Below are 16,107 nucleotides of genomic sequence, written 5' to 3'. Positions count from 1 at the left end.
ACTCATCATGCCTTTAACCAACCCTTTACCCTACCCTCTCACACTCATCCTCCTTGTGACAAGTGTCACCTTCCCATTGGTGCTAAACAAGCACAATCCATGTGCTCCCCTTTGAGTACATCTTAGCCCTCCTTAAGCCTTCATCCATCCTTGCATCTAAGCCCTCCATCCCTCTACCCCTTAGCCTATAAATTGAATCTCATCCCAAGCCATTTCATCAACAATCTTTGAGCTAAAGTTACCATGCTATTTTGAGAACCAAAGCCATCAATCTTACCCTTATAATGCCAAATTGAGAGCTCACAAAGCTACCAATTTTCCATTACCCATCTCCATTGAAGCAACTTTTGAGCATCTTGAGCATACATCCACAGAAAAAGGACACATCTACAGAATCAAGAAAGCATGGAGTGTTTTCTCTTGTGAGGTTTGCACTTCTTGTTTTCTTTCTTTGTCTAAGCATATATGTGAATTTAGTTTTTGGTTTGTGAATGTTTACTTTATTTTTTAATGTTTTTTACATACTAAATCTTGTTCTACAAGGACCATAAGGCAATAGCATTGATTCGACTTAGTAGATGAGATCCATATTTACATCGCATTGATTTGATGAAGATATCTAAATAAATTTGGCATAGGCTCAAGACTTGGTTTTTTTCTCAAGCTTCAAGTGCAAAAATATCCATAAAGCAAAAAATGTTTAGATTGAAGATGACTAAAGGTCACAATATTGTTTAGCATATCAATATTTTTCATTCATTGATTAATCAACTTGCAAGTGTAAATTTAAAAGTTGAAGATGATTATGCCAAGGAAATCATACTTAATAGCATTCCTTCTACCTTTAATCATATTTTTTTTACACTGAACAAAATGAATCCTATCCTAGAAACTATGATTTCCCCACTAATTGATGAAAGAAGTAAAGTTAATAAAGAACATCAAATTGCTGAGGATTGTGCTTTGGTTGACAAAAATAATCTAATATTTCTAATGGAAGAGAATTCAAATGCTTTTATTGTCATAAAAATGGGCATGTGAAAATGAATTGCATTTAGTAGGAAAAATATTTCATTTCAATGGAAATTTGAAGAAAGATACAACTTATAAATGACTCATCTGATTGAGATAGTCCACCTAATGATATATGGATTGATACCAAATTTTTTCCTTAGAGAATAAATTAAAATAGAAGGCTAGAGGCAATAGAGGTAGGATGACATCTATCATCTAAAAATAGCTTCTCATCCAGAGATGATTATAGTATGGGAAGCAACTATATGTGTTCCTCTAATTATTGCATGTGAAAAAACTATATGTGTCCCTCTAAAGATGAGGCTTCACAAGTTTGTCCCTAAAGAGAAGAGGTGACATGATAGATTTGTGTCTGGAAGTCAAGAGGGTGCTCAGCTGCATGATTGTCCTTTCAAGGAGTGAGGGCAGGCCAGGATTTGAAGAAAATTTTTGAGTACTTAAGGTGGCCTTAGAGATAGTTAAAAGACATGTCAATTTTTTCGAGGAAAGGTGTCCATTTGAAAACATATCAATGGTGACTATTTCTACAACACTTGAGGAGTTATTAGATAATCTAGGAGATCTACTTATAACATTAGATTGGTGTTTCTTGAGTAATTGAAGATGATTGTTGAAGGAACTTTATCAAAGTCTTTAGAGGGTTGGTTTATAACTTTTACAACTTCCACTCTTATTCACATTATTGTAATAAGTAGGGATGGTTGAAGTATTTTATTAATAAATTAGTATTATGTTATATTAAAACAAAATAATAGTGTAGTTATTTGCTAGGATTCCCATCATGAAATTTGGAGTAGTTCCATACAGTTCAGCAATGATTTATAAGCATACTTATATTTGGCATTGTAAGGCATCCAATTGAATCAATAAAGCATCGTATTTCTTTTGTGACTTTAGGAAATATTTTCAAAGATTCAAACAAATATCAAAAAGATCACATCTTCATATATGTTTTCATTTCACAACATATATGTCACATTTTTAACACATATAATTTTGCACACCAAATGAGAACCACATTTACATTTTCATACTCTCTTTTCCTTTTCATAATTTTTTGCCAAAGTTTTGGGCTAGCATCTCCACATACATATGATGCTTAACACATATTTTAGACTGGATGATAGAAATGGTTTTCCACTTTTAGATTTTCATTTAGATTTTTTCACTTCACTTTCCATCATTTTTTGAGGTTGTACTTATGGTATTTTTTTAGTATAGGTCATTTGTATATTTTCAAGTTCATTAGAATTCAAAATTTGCAAACCCAAATTTTGTTATCCTTTCCTATTAGGAGCAAATATTTTTAACTCTTTAAGATAAAAAAAAAAAACTAGACTTACTTATTTGATCACTTGGAAATGGATCTTGGTCGCTGAATAATATCTGGGGTAAGATATGGCCTAGGCTAGTATGATGTTTTACCTCGACGAATGTTGCAAATCTACATCTTTATTGGCTATCAATTTTATTTTAGTATTTTACTTTTAGATGGCTTTCATCAAGAAAATGGTTTGGCAAGAATCACCCTATTGTGAATAATAGAACCCAGCCCTTCTAATCCATTATATAGAAAACATTCTTGAGATGAAAGTCTAAGGGCACTTAACCATTTCTATTAAATATAATTTAATATAAGGTTTAAAGGCTTCAATTCTTCTTATGGGATTGTGTTATCAGAGACTCATTGGATTTTATGAGTTAATGCTTATTACATGACTATACTGTAGTATAATTTCATTTGTGTTGAGATGAGATTCCTCAATCTTTCTTATGTTACTACTAACACAACTCGCTTACCATTTATATGCTCTAATAAACATGTCTAGAGCCTCTTATTTTCTTCATTTTTCTAGCTATATTTCATCCAGTTAAAATACAAAAACTTATCTTCTTCCTTTTCTTAAGTTTATCAAAAATCACGAAAGCTCTAAACCTAGATCCAATTATCACAATACCATACTTTCATGTATAAACTTCTTGAACAATCTTCCTTGCCTTAACCTAATGCTAACTTTATGTATTCTCTTTACATTGATTAGATTTCATTATTCTGATAATTCCTCAAGTTTTTGATACTCCAATAGGAAATACCATCTCAAATATTGCTTCCAATTTTTATTCCAATTATTACTCAAGATAAGTCTCATCTTATTATTCTTTTGCATATTCCTTCCCATTAATGAACATGAAATCCATAGGTTCATTTATGTAAATAGATTATGCCAATTAGAAGCTACCTTGATCACCTTCAAATCCATTCATAATCTATGTTAAAGGAGGGAAAATAAAATATGTTAAAAAGAATCAACATAAGTATCCTCTTGAGAATTTGGGGGTGACTAATATGGCTTTGGAGATTATTGTATGTAGGATTTGAACAAATACTCAATTCAAATCCACAAGCCCTCGGATACCTGCATGTAGAAAACCTGTCACAGAGAAGAAAAATACAAGAGGAGACAAGGATTTGGTCTAAAAATATGAAAACTATATTCTCAGATAAAGAAAAGATACATCTCAGATTTTAAAATACAATGAGAGATTGTCCTTATAAAGTAGATTGAAACCCAAAAGGTAATGTAAAACTCTTTAGGGTATTTAATAATTACAAGATAGTTATTAAATACATGAAAACTATTTAATATAGGTATTTAATAATTACAATATAATTATTAAATAGATGAAGATTATTTAATCTAGGTATTTCATAATGATAAGATAATTATTAAATACATGAAGAGTATTTAATATTTATCACCAATAGTGACATGTTGTGATGGTTAAGTTGTTGAGTTGTTATCCTTGCCATCAAGGTTCAAATCTAATGGGGATGAGGTCCCCTATTTGTTGACTCGCTGGTTCATAGCTCCAGGTCAAAGAATTTACCCTCTTTTAAAAAAAAATCTAGGTATTTAATAACTACAAGATAATTATTAAATACAGGAAGAGTATTTAATCTAAGTATTTAATAATTAGAAGATAATTATTAAATAAAAGAAGAGAATTTAATCTAGGTCGTATCATAATAATTAATAAAACATATTAATTATTAGATACCTAAAGTTTAGCTTAAGCAAACTAGAATTAGTTAGAAAATATCTAATTACTCTAACACCCCCCCTTAAGATAAACTTAGGGAGTACCTAAAAACCTAGAAACTACTACTAAAAGTAGATTTGGGTCCCGAAAAACAAGGCCTAATGAGGTACCCAAGTATAACCAAATCTTTGAAAAGAGGAGAAATAGAGAAAACCACATGGGAGAAACCCCACTTCAAAAAGAGATGGAAAAAATGTTGAAAAACTAGTGAAGGACTACAAAAGCCTCCAACTAGAGGAATATCCTAGAAGATAGGAACACGAGATGATCATGAAGAACATCACTGAAGCCTATAGAAGTGACAAAGCTTTATTGAAAAGAAACTTCTGATCTCAAGAACCTCCTCTCAAATGGAACTTGACCAGGTAGAGAAAACTATAATCTGCATCGAATCAAGGGGAGAATAAAGGCACACAACTAAACTTGAAAATATAGATGGCATAAAACACCAAAACCTAAAGATTTGATCAATTGAACCAAGGAAGGATGCAACCAAAGTAGGAAAAAAAAGAAGAGTGTCTATATGGTAGGTGATCCATCTCACTGAAATGCATAGGTATCTAGCCACAACAATCACCTAGTACATAGGATCAAATATTGAATACATAGCTCACTCCAACAAACCAAGGAAGTATTAGAAACAATAGAAACCCCCCCCTCAATATAGAAAGGGTGAGGTGATAGGCAACTGAGAAAGTGGGCCAATATCTCCTCCAAAATAGAACCAAGAACATCGAGAGTGAGGAAGAGGTACAAACACCTATAAAGGAAAGTTTCATTGACTTAGCATGAGGCTAATTTCATGGAATGTACACTCACTTGACAGAGGAAGAGGGCACTAAAAGAAAAATAATTATCTCCCCATGGAACTTTAAAATGTAGTGTGAGTACAATAAGACACAATGATGAAAAAGATCCCAAAAAGCAAGGAGTGACACTTTATCTCAGTGGGTTGGCATAAAAAACTGCTCACAAATGATATCAACAATGATTAGAAAGGGAAAAGAGTTGATACAGCATATAGTACATCCCAAAAGAAAAAATCCCATGCTAGAAAAATGACCCCCAAACCTGAAACACCCAAGATATCCACCATAGTGCAAAAAAGAAAAAAACATGATAAAAAGAGCATGGAGCAGAATATGAAAGAAATTAGAGCATTTGTGAAAATAAGACTAAATTATCTTTCCAAAAATATAACATTTCTAAAAAATGGAGATGGGACACTCTAGATATGCCCACTGGAGTGAAAAATAGAACATTTAGCTTTGACTACCAAAAAAGGAAACCAAACTACATCAAAACAAAAAGATCTCCTACACCAATATCTCTGCCTTGTAACCAACTTTCTAGTGCTCTGTCACATTGAAAAAAGACCTTTGTATGCTTGTGTTACGACCAAAAAACCAATAGTAGGTCAGAAAAACACCTGAAGGGTTTGCAGGGGTGCTAATGTAGTGCTGACATAAGAAAATGACGAGCCCAAATTTGATGGTAAAATGGCCATCAAGGCAAAAAAATTCCATAGAATGACCCCCTATTTTCTCAGGAAATACTCGAACAAGTCTAGATCTGATCCATTAAACCCTTGCTCTCCCCTTCTCTCCAAATTTTGAATAAGCTACAATAGATCTGGCACTGATACTATGTAGGATTTGAGAAAATACTCAAATCAAATCCACAAGCCTTTGAATACCTACATGTAGAAAACTTATCATAGAGAATAAAAAGACAAGAGGAGGAAAATGTTTGGTCTAAAAATATGAAAATTGTATACTCAATAAAGAAAAGATATGTCTCAAATTTTAAAATACAATGAGAGATCATCCTTAAAAAGGAGATCGTAACCCAAAAGGTAACGTAAAAATCTTTAGGGTATTTAATAATTACAGGATAATTATTAAATACATGAAGAGTATTTAATCTAGGTATTTAGTAATTATAAAATAATTATTAAATATAGGAAGAGTATTTAATATAGGTTGTATCATAATAATTAATAAAAGATATTAATTATTAGATACCTAAAGTTTAGCTTAAGCGAACTAGAGTTAATTGCTCTAACATTGTATAGTCTCCTCTTAGAAAAGGCACAAGCTTGGGTGACCTCTAGGTGGTGATGTATTTATATATGTTGATAGGATATCCATCTTATGGGAAATAGTTTTAATGATAAGATGATTGCTTTAGGTAGATATTTCTTGAAATCTATTTATTTTGTGCCATAACAAGGGAAATATTTATGGTTTGAAAAGGCCACCAAGAACATACATATTGCACATTTATTTGTATAAAGTTTAATGTGCTCTCTATCATATTGATTCCTATATTTTGGATTGATCACTCTAATTGCCAATTGTTTAGTAGTTTTGGTTTTGTATTATTTTGAATCAACCTACTTCTCTTGTGATATGTATCAGTAGCTATGGTAGTCCTAGGCATGTGTATTTGATTATTTTGTGGGACTGGTCTACGTGTTGGTTCTAGTTCTTCTACTAGTTGGTCCATTATAATAACCTGCATTCTACCTTGCAACATTTGTAACTTTGAGTTTAGGGCTCTCTCCCTTGACCTTTATCAGAAAAATAATAGTAGTTGCAAATAAATTAAATGATACAACAATAAAGATTCTTATCATTGACAATTCACATGTGTCACTAGTAAAAATAAGAAATTAATGAAATTAATCAATACAAAAGTGGTGCACATTAGCTATTATTAGTATTATAAAAATAAAGATATTTTAGATTTCAAAATGTATGTTATTGTAAATATTTTGTTACTATGTAAACTAAACAATTAATATTAGAGATATCCATTTTATAGACAAAAGTTTCAAATAAAACTATGAATAAAGGAGTCTACAAATAGAAGATCTTATCACCCAATAGACTTGAAACTCCATCAAAATGATGAGAACTAATTAATACTAAAGATATTAATCACTAATTTTTATAAATAAAAGATTATTGATTAAAAGTTAATGTCAGCATGTTTCATTAATTAAGATGTTAAACTGAGATATCACCATATTTTAAAACCACAAATATAAAACTTAGATATCAATTATCATTTAAAAATTTATCATTTAAAAATATATATATATTTAATGTCAATCTTTGCAAAACAATCATGATAAAGCATTCCATATTTTTTAAGATTACAACATATTCATCTACTAAATGTAATACATCAAATATTGTTTGTTGGGAACGAGGCAAATACAATGCTATCAAATATTTAAATTTCTAATGGCCAACAATTCACTATAAAGAAACATCATTATAAAGAAACTTCAGAAAGGAATCATGTACTATTCCACTAGACTAGTTGTAAACAACCTTGCTTAAGACTATCATAGTTAGTCAAAAGGCCACTGATTTTCACGCAAGACTTCTGCCTCCTCTTCAGGATTGAAGCCATTCTTAATCCTAAATGTCTTCCTGATCTCTTCTGGTGTTTTTCCCTTGATCATGTCAGCCACAGTTTGACACATTAATTCCAGAAGTTTTTTATATTCAGATAGTTTGCAGCCTGTTGACAACACTGAAATACACATCAGAAGTTATCATTATCACTTATATAGAGTTCAGTCTAAGCTTACTAAGAAATAAATTTGTTGTAAAATATATCACTGATAAGAGAGTTCTCACACAGAGATTTGCATCTAAACTGTAGACTAAACATATATGTGCATTTCTATTAGCATTTTCAATATATAACATTTGTTTCACTGTCTTTTAGAAACGAGGATTCTTTAATCGAAGAAACCTACTGACAAGCAATCTATATACTGGTCTTATTCGGAAAGCATTTTTTAAAGGTAAGAGCTTCAGATATGCTGGACAATCTTAAAATAATATATTTCAGATTATTATTTTTTTGGAACAAATCAATTGGTTTATATTTTCTAAAAAATATATAAATAAAGCAGTTCATTAAACTGCATCAAACAAGCTGCTTCAAAAAAGGGCGAAAATCTTAAGCAAATAATTTCTACTAAATACGAAGCTTGTAAAAATTAAACAAAGCACACAAAATCTAAAGCCTCAAAAAATATGAATCCTCAAAAAATTTCAATATTTCAATCCTCGATACCAATGAATAAATTCAAAAGCTGCATTGAATCGGTTTCAATATATACAGACACGGAACTTAATAGTTTGACAAGAGCTATACCCAAATTAAAATCACAATTAAAAACGAAAATCTCAAACCCTAAAAACTAAATACTAATGAAAACCATCCTTCCAATGCATATCAACTATCTAACTTCATGTATTTTAAAGCCAAATTATGTATAACATTTCCTGAAGACACTAAATTCCTTACTCAACCCTGATTACATAAAAATATTCAATTTTGTTCGAACACTACCTACATACCATGATAAGTTCGAAAACTGTAGACAGATTCACCTTCACAAACTCCTCATCCCACTTCTTAACATCCTCCTCCAAAATGGCTGTCTTGGCAGCTTCCACATGATAATTAGAGAAATGGATCGAAAAATCCACTGAAACCACTATGGACTGCCCACTATCTAAGGTCATGTGGCGACCATTAAATAAACAAGTACAACAAACCTTCCTTGCACTCAGCAGCGTACTTTTTAAGTGGCCAAAGACTCGCAGGCTCTTTTCATGGCGGAGAGTAGGTATTTCAAACCAGACAGAACTACTTATAGTCAGGAGAAGTTGCATTCCCTCTGCCCCCCTAGCCCTTCCCTAAATTGAGCTCTCTCTATATAAGTAGGGCTTACGTCTAGATCTTGAACATCTGAGCTCAGAGCTCTGTTTTCTTTTTCATGGTTTTTTCGATCAACACTAACAGAGAAGATGGGGATCCTAGTTTGGGTTTTCACGTTTAGTAAGGGGATGATGTTGTCGGTGCCACCTCATCATCGAGCTCAAAAATCTCATCGTCTGAGCTTTTCAACCGCACTTAGCATTCCTTCGCCATGCCAACCAAGAAATTTATGCTGTACAAAATTGAAGGAAACACAAAAATGAAGACGCCTTGTTAATTGCTGACGCTATATTTAGCTAAGTCACTGGCCAACCCCTATATTTTTAGTTCTTGTCAAAGACAGGATACTAATGCTTTCCTTCAATTCAATTTTTATGTTTTATTAATCTAATGTTGTCCTTTTTGCTTTAATAAAAATATCACCGATCAGGCCCACAAGATATTGTATTAGTTAATTTTTATTAATTTAAATCGTATAATGATTACACATGTAGTACTCTAAAACTAATTTAAATGGAAATTCATAAATTTAGAACTGAGTAGTATATAATATATATATATATATATATATATATATATATATATATATATATATATATATATATAAGTGGAAGTGTCACTATATATATTATTATATAATAAAATAGTTCAAAAATTCAGGTGGGAAAGAATTAGAAAGAAAATCTGATATCATTGTATTTTACAAAATGATATATGCCAAAATCTGAAGTAATATGTTACTTTTGAGTATAACTAAACAACAATTACAACATGTATAATGTGTAATGCAATAAAATTTCTACATTTCAAAAGCTCTTACTCCTCCATTGCACGAGAAATCTTGCACCTCAAAATCTCGCTAAGAATGAGGGGACCAAGAAGATGTCTTGGCCACTCAACTATGTACAAGATCACCCATAGAAGCAATCACAGCCCATCCATGTGTATCCAGCTCATTATTATTGTTATTATTATTAATAACATTTAGAAATTAAACCGTTAAAGATTATATGATAATATTAATAATGTTGATCAAATCTTAATGGGGAGCTCCACCTTTAGTTAGAAATTTCCAACAAAAAGATTTTGAAAATTTAAATTCGTGAGGAGGTCGATGCTAACAAGTCCAATAGTCCTCCATCCTATCTTAGCAATGTGGTCATTCATCTAATTTCTTTGTTTATTACCAAAATTGGTCAATTAGGACATCAAAAACCACTTAACCATTACTATTTTTAATGAAGTACATAGTCTAGTAATTAAACTTCAAAAGCTTTGGCTCCCATGCATTCCTTCAATACAAATGGCATCATCAAACCTAAGCATAGATATTTCGAAAACTATAGGAAACAAAATGCATTAAATATAATGGTTTTCATCATAGAAAAATGAAATGACATCTTAGATGGCATCAATAAGAGATTTGTTTCCTCTACTTTTCCACATAGGTTCATCAATTAAATCTTGGTTAATGAAGGTGCGTAGTTTATTCCCTAAAAAATTGTGCCCTCATTTTATTCCATTCTTTGTGTTAGTTAACTTTAAAAACCTTTTTGTTTATCTTCCCACAATAGAATATGATATATTGGTTCATGAAAGTGTGTAGTTCATTCTCTCAAATATGGTGCCCTAATTTTAATCCATTCTTTGTGAGAATTAACTTTATGTACTTTTGGTCTATGCATTTGCAACTATGACAACTTTGCATAATGTTGCAATAATAAGTTATAAAGTGTTAAGAATTGAGTGATATGGGTGAGTAAGTGGGTAGGGCTTTCAATTGTTGTGGTGATTTACATGCATAATCTAACGAGGATAGAAACCTAGATGGATCTTGTTGGTGTCTTCATTTATATGGTAGAGGTCTCTAGTGCAATAGTTTGGGGGTTCTTAGCCCTAGTGTCTATGTATTCTCAAGATCATTCTGTATGGGAGTTGTTTCTAACCAAGACTCTTCTGGGTCATGGTATCCTTGGTTGCACTAGTTTATGGAAGCCATTAGAGCCCCTTCTTGTCTAGAGTGGTGTTGCAAGGTTTAGTGGTTGTGTTCCTTTAATAGATGGGTCATGTCTCCCCTTCCCTATAAGAGCCTTAGAATTTGAGTTTCAAATAAAACATTTAGGCTTCCTTCAACTTTTGATGTTGTTATTCTATCAACATTTTTTGCCTCTGAGCCTTGCATTTTCACGAGAAGCTATTTTTGGGGGTGATCCACTATGTCAAGGGTTTTTCTAATTCTAGTTTTCTTGAGACAACCCCTTCTATTGTTGACACTATTGTTTATTTAGGTGAGATTTTCTCAACCCATTTGGTTCTCTTATTTGTTGACTTAGTTGATATTATTAGTATTTTTGGGTTCAATTTGTTTGGATTTTTTTGTTAGAGTGTTCCTTAGCTTTGTTGGGCTCCCATGTAATGGATCTTGCATCTCTTGACATGTGAAAACCTAGCTCTCTCATTTTTGGATGCTTGTTTAATCTTAAAATAGATTTTGAGGGGTTATCCTTTAACCTTAATATCTTGTTTTCTCTATCACTCTAATATTGAGGAGGTTTTGGATTTGGTTTGTGGAATCCCTAGCTTGACCCAAAGCTGTTCTTTGGATATCCCTATATTCTTTCATATGCCTTGCTTCATATGGATCATGGGGTGTGGCTATAAGTGGTTTCATCCTTCCTTGGCTTGGAGGCTAGTAGGTTATATTTTTGTAAACTATTATTATAAGATTAAATATGTGCTAGTCATAGAAACCTTTAAGGACCATGTTTTGGTTTTGTGTATTTTTTATGTATTTAAAAGTTCAATATTTCTGAGGTGAAGCTTTTAATTCTTAGCATACCGTGCTTCACAAATGATGAGAGAGATTTTAATTTCTCTCATGTTGTTCTCTTCTCTCCTCATCTAGCATGTAATAATGGTGTTTCCCAACTAGTGGATTGTTAAAAAAATTCTCCAATTAGAGGTTTTGTGTTTAATTCCTCTTATATTTTAAAGATTTTCTTTGGAGGTCATTTTTTTGTTCTTTTACTTTGAACTAGATGGATGTTCATAATTCTTAAGGGCCTATTCTGTGGATGTCTTTTTTATATCTAGTTTTTGGTAGGTTTTAGAAGATTATATTCCCCATGGAGAGTCCATCTCTTCTTATATATCATATTTTTTTGAACTCTTATAGTTTTTATTCTAAAGGATTATGGATCCATGATTATACTATCTTATGGTTTGGGATCCTAAAAACCCCAATGATATCTCTCATGGAGAGACGTGTTCATAATAATGAGACTAACTCATGGTCTCCCTTTCACAGCTAGCTTTTCTATTCCTTATTTTTCTTTTTGGTTATCCTAATTACTTGGTGGTAATTTTCCATCTTGATGGGGTTCTATATTATTGTTAATATCTATTTGTAAGATGTTTTGGGTTTCCTCAAAACCTTCCTTTACTTTGATAAAAAAAATTATGCATTTGTGTGTATCTTCCAATGATAGAGTTTCGTGCATTGGCTGCATTTTAAGTTGTAGGAAATTATTTGGGGATTTTCATGGTTCATTGTCTTCCTCAATTGGATAGTGCAATTTTATTCACAAAAAAATATGTTTTGATAGATGAGGCATTTTTTGAAGTACACACCCCAAGTACTTATGTAAAATATCAAACTAAATTACCTTTTACAAACAAGGGTAGCAACTTAATAATTTCTATATTCCACAAAAAAGGACTACAAATTTTATGGTGACATAAATATAAGATGAGTTACAATAAAGATATATATCTCTTCATACTGAAATAATAGCATGAAAAAAAAATAAAAAACCTCAATTTAAAAGTAGAAAAATAGATCTAAGAAAATAAAATAAAAGGTGTATGATATGCAACACATCAACACTACAACATTACTAAATTGGTTTGGGCTTAATTTTGACTCACTATTTAGAGTTTAGCATGAATGTGAAAATTTATTTTTTGACTTTGCAAGTGTAGCTAAATAAACTAATATGCATTCTCTAGTAGGCACAATACATACCACTTAGCATGACCAAAACTTATATGCATGAAACACATGAATGTGTTTTAGTGATTAATGCATGTAGTTGACACTAGAGAAATTTATCAAATAAGGGGAATCTTAATTTAGAGCATGTAGTTGACACCTAAGAGTATCTTTGTTGTAAGGGAAATCTCACATCACCCAAAAATCTCCCAATCACCAAAAACTACTTTTGTTTTGTCACTTTTAATAAGGTCTATTTACATATAGAGTTACTATTTAGGGAAACTTCTATTTTTAATAAGTCAGTCATACAAACCCAAAATGTTTAGATTCCGCAGATGGGAATTCATCTTAGTCATATCATTGTACTAGTGAAGTTGCATCATCATATCATATGTACTGCAGAAGTTATATGAGTTTTTGGGTACAAAACTTTTGAGCTTGGATTGGAATGTTGTAGAGGCTCTAGAGAAAGGTCATTCTTGGGCCAATTGGCACTTGGGCATGTTAGGCGATGTAGTTCAAGAGATATCAATTCTAAAAGGTACTTATAGTTAAAAATCAAAACTCATATGCAAAAGTTATGGCCTCTAGAATTTGGGGTACCTACAATATAGCTATGGTCAACCTCATGTGATAAATTATAAAATAATTATTAATTGGGAATTTGTTGACCTAAAGGGCCATGGTTAGTTTCTATTACCTTCTTAGCCAATGAGAATTACATATTTAAGTAAGGCCCCTACCATTTCTTGGAAGTTTAGGATGATAGTTCACTGCTCTATACATATTATTGTAAGAAAGGCACCTATGTCAATTTGTGTATTGTATTTCAAAATTTAGCGATTCTACATTTGTCTAGATAATAAGAAGCCCATTTTTTGTTCTTGCAAAAATTATGTTATTCTCTATTTTCTATGTATTTTTTTGGTATTATGGAGAACACTCTTCATTAAATTTTATCAGAGAAAAAATTCCTTAGTTTGTGAACAAATCACCTAATATGAGGTGGTTTGCAATAGGACCTTGGCTTGGGCTAGGCATGTAGACAAATCATTGATTGTGAGGATCTTTCAAGTAGGGATTTAGTGAAAGTGTAAAAATACCTCCATGAAGAGACCATGGTACTAGAGGTGTTACCTATAAGGGTTTTAAAGCCCTCAAGAGTCAAATGCAAGCATTACAAGAGAAGATGCATAGAGGGATGAGTCTTATAGTAAGAGATAAAAGAAATTATGGAAGAGAAGGATAAAATGATCAAGATGCATAATAGGTAGTTCTTGACCTAGAAAAATATAAAGCCTTATTAAGATCATTTCCAAGATTGGAAATAGTCCTAACTTTGAGGTTCTAACATATTTAGGAAATATTAATGTAGTGGAATTGATCAATTGGATCAATGAGTTAAAAGAATGCTTTGACAATGAAGATATTGAGGATCCTGATAGGGTCAAGTTTACAAAGGCCAAACTGAAGCTCATGTAGATATTTGGTGGTAGGAGATCCATTCAAAGAGAAATCAAAGAGGGAATGATAAAATGATGAGATGGGATTAAATGATAAATTAATTGAAGTGGCAATTCATTCATGTGGACTGTGAGCTTGATCTATAGGAGAAAATAGTAGGGTTGAAGCAGGAAGGAAGATTGACTTTAAAGGACTACAAAGTGGAGTTCTATTTATAGAATTGGCCACGTGAATGCTGAAAAAGAGAAAGCTTCTCATTATCTTAATGGGTTGAGTCCTAACATTCATAATAAATTGATTCTGGTTTGAATGAGCATTATTGAAGAGGCATACTTATTTCCCTACAAGTTGAGGAAAAGATGAACAAGAAGATTGATAATAGTAATAATGGTAGAGATCATGGTGAAAGATCTTGAGGATGACTTGCCAAAATGATGATCAATAGAAAAAGAATCTGGGGAGAAATAGTAGCTAGAACCACAGAGGAAACAATTACAGTGATTTCCATCATTTGAATAATAAATACCAAAGAGGAAAAGACAAAGAGGGAAAGGATCTTCTAGAGAATTTTTTGAAGGAACCTATTTTTACTCTAGAGGACATAAGGCATTTCAATGTCCCCAGCATCAAGGAAGGAAAAACCAATGAATCGAAGGCCAATTTAGATTTGTACATAGTGATAAAGATGCAAAATTCTAATATTCTGAAGATACTAAGAGGGGAGAAGTCCTCTTTAACAAACTTGAGTCTTGCTGAATGGTGAAAATAAACCTGATCAAAGGAGAAGCTTGTTTTATAACAAGTGGAAGTGTGGAGATAAGTATGGTGATGTGGTCATTGATAGAAGAAGTATTGATAATCTTGTGTGAGAAAACAAGGTTATGAAGTTGAGACTCAAGAGGGAAAACCACCAGTGTCCATACCATATTGCCTACATGCAAAATGACCACGAGGTCATGGTCAATGAGTAGTGCCTAGAGAAGCTTAAGATTGGAATCTACAATGATGAGGTACCTTTTGATATCATACTTATTTACATATGCCATATATTATTGGGTAGGCTACAAAGGTTGGATATGGATGTTGTACATGATGGGCTTGCAAATATGTACACTCTAATAAAAGGTGGATTGAAACATAAGATGAAGTCATTGAAAGATAGAGATGAAAATGTATGAAGTACTACTAGAGTATGTTTACTTAATGGAAATAAGATCTTAGAGGGTATAAGGTGTGAGAATATTTATTTTTCTATAATTCCAAAAGATACTAAAGAAGAATTATAACAGATATCTATAGAAGTTGTAGATTTGTTGGAAGAGTTTCCAAATATTGTATTGAATAATGTACCTGATAGATTACCACTAGTGATAAAGATCAATCACTAGATAGTTTTCATTCCGAGAGCTATTTTTCCAAACAAGGTGGCAAACAGAATGATACTGACAATAATTGAAGTGTTGAAAAGATAAAAACATGAGTTGTTGCAGTAGGGGTTGATTTGAGAGAGTTTGAGTCCATTTGTTGTATTGTGTGTACTAGCACCAAACAATGATTGAGAATGGAGGATGTACACATATTCATGAGTTGTCAATGAGATCATAATCAGGTATATATTTTCATTTCTATAGATGGACAATATTTTGGACTATTTTAGTAGATTTATGTATTTCACAATGATAGATATGAAGAGTTAGCACCATCAAGTTCATATCAAAGAATGACATGAGTGAAAGATTGTCTTCAAGATAAGGGAAGGATTG

General features: G+C 31.9%; 1 pseudogene; it reads right to left on the bottom strand.

The window, feature by feature from the left end:
- Positions 1–7,498: 7,498 nt before the first annotated feature.
- LOC149555464 (SKP1-like protein 1B) lies at positions 7,499–9,099 on the bottom strand (annotated as a pseudogene).
- Between the last annotated feature and the right edge of the window lie 7,008 nt (positions 9,100–16,107).

The sequence above is a fragment of the Cupressus sempervirens genome, chromosome 5 (assembly GCF_028749045.1).
Source record: "Cupressus sempervirens isolate cs-2001-9-10 chromosome 5, ASM2874904v1, whole genome shotgun sequence".
In the NCBI taxonomy this organism is placed as follows: Eukaryota; Viridiplantae; Streptophyta; class Pinopsida; order Cupressales; family Cupressaceae; genus Cupressus; species Cupressus sempervirens.
The sequence above is the reverse complement of the archived record's forward strand: the minus strand, read 5'-3'. Positions and strand labels throughout refer to the sequence as shown.